Here is a 1788-nt window from a genome sequence, read left to right on the forward strand (position 1 = left end):
TCTCATTTCTTTCTTTCCCTTTGTAAACAACATTGTTATGACCTTGCTTGTACACATATCTCTTGTACTTGACCATGTTCTCCCTTTGCTTTCATACTTGCAAAGGCCTTTTCCACCTCTGACATTAAAAAAAATGTACTATTTCTACCATGCATTTTTATGTTTTCAGTAGTTAACATGTACATATTTTTTAACACTTACACGAGGGACTTCAGTTACTTAATTAGTTTCAGGTGTACAAAACAACATAGTGATTAGACATTTACACGCTTCACAAAGTGATAACCCCAATAAGCCTAGTACCCACCTGACACTGTACATGGTTATTACAATATTATTGACTATATTCCCTTTGCTGTACTGTACATTGCCCTGACTATTTTTTTCATTATAATTGATATTCAATATTATTTTATATTAATTTCAGGCATACAGCATAGTGGTCAGACATTTATATAACTTATGAAATGACCTCCCCTCCGCTTCCCCGGCTAGTCTAGCATCATCATTCCTCCACCAGTGTTGAAGAGAAGAGGTGGCTTAGGGGACTTGATCCCCTATAACAGCGGTTCTCAACCTGTGGGTCGCGACCCCCTTGGGGGTCGAACGACCCTTTCACAGGGGTCGCCTAAGACCATCGGAAAACAAAAAGATATTTACGTTGTGATTCATAACAGTAGCAAAATTACAGTTATAGAGGAGCAACGAAAATAATTTTATGGTTGGGGGTCACCACAACGTGAGGAACTGTATTAAGGGGTCGCGGCATTAGGAAGGTTGAGAACCACTGCCCTATAATATCCATTACCCACCCGCCCGCCGGCATTTCTTTGATGTGAACAATTAATACTTCGTCAGCCTTCAAGAATCCCCTCCCCTCTCTACTGACCAGAGAACCACCCTGAAAACTCATCTCGAAAGCCACAGCTATGCTACACTGATGGGAGCGCCAGTCCTACCACGTCTCTCTTATATATCAGTGGCTCTGTTTCTGGCCTAGTCCACTGATCTAGTCCATCTCTTCCTATGCCAGTCACACACCATTAGGACCAGTGCAGCTTTAACACACTTATTAATATATAGTGGATCCAGCACCCTCAAACCCCTTGACCCCAAATATTTCTATTTCTTTCCCTCCAAAATTTTATTATTGTTTATTTATCCTTCTATCTAAAGTCTAGAATAGTTTCATAAAGCTACAAAAGAAAAATAACACCATTGCTTTCTTGTTTATAACTGCCTTAAATTTATGGAATAAATTTGGGGAAAATTGGTATCTTTACAGTATAAATCATTTCAATCAAGCCCTTGAAATTCCTGTGTATTTTCCCAAATCTTGTGTGATGTTTCTCAGTAAGGTTTTCTAGTTTTCTTCATACAGGTTCTGCATATTCTAATGTGTTATGTATAGTTTATGTAAACTATACGTCAGCATATATAATATTATGCAGTATCAACTATTATGTTATATATTATATAATACTATACGTAACATATATTATGTATAGTATTATATATATAGTGCCAAAAAATGTATACACGTTTTAAGAAAAGAAAAACTGTATTAAAATTGTAATACTCCATATATACCGATAACAAAAGATGAATACAAGTCACATTTGACTTTTACAAATACAAGAGGTGCTCAAAGTGGTTCCCATCAGCGTCCAGACATTTCTGATAACGGTGAACTACTGCTTGAGCAACATTGACCAAAGTGTCCACTGGTATACATTTTTTTGGCACCCCCGGTGTGTGTGTGTGTGTGTGTGTGTGTGTGTGTGTGTG

Source organism: Hipposideros armiger, unplaced genomic scaffold (assembly GCF_001890085.2).
Source record: "Hipposideros armiger isolate ML-2016 unplaced genomic scaffold, ASM189008v1 scaffold_1096, whole genome shotgun sequence".
Taxonomy (NCBI): Eukaryota; Metazoa; Chordata; class Mammalia; order Chiroptera; family Hipposideridae; genus Hipposideros; species Hipposideros armiger.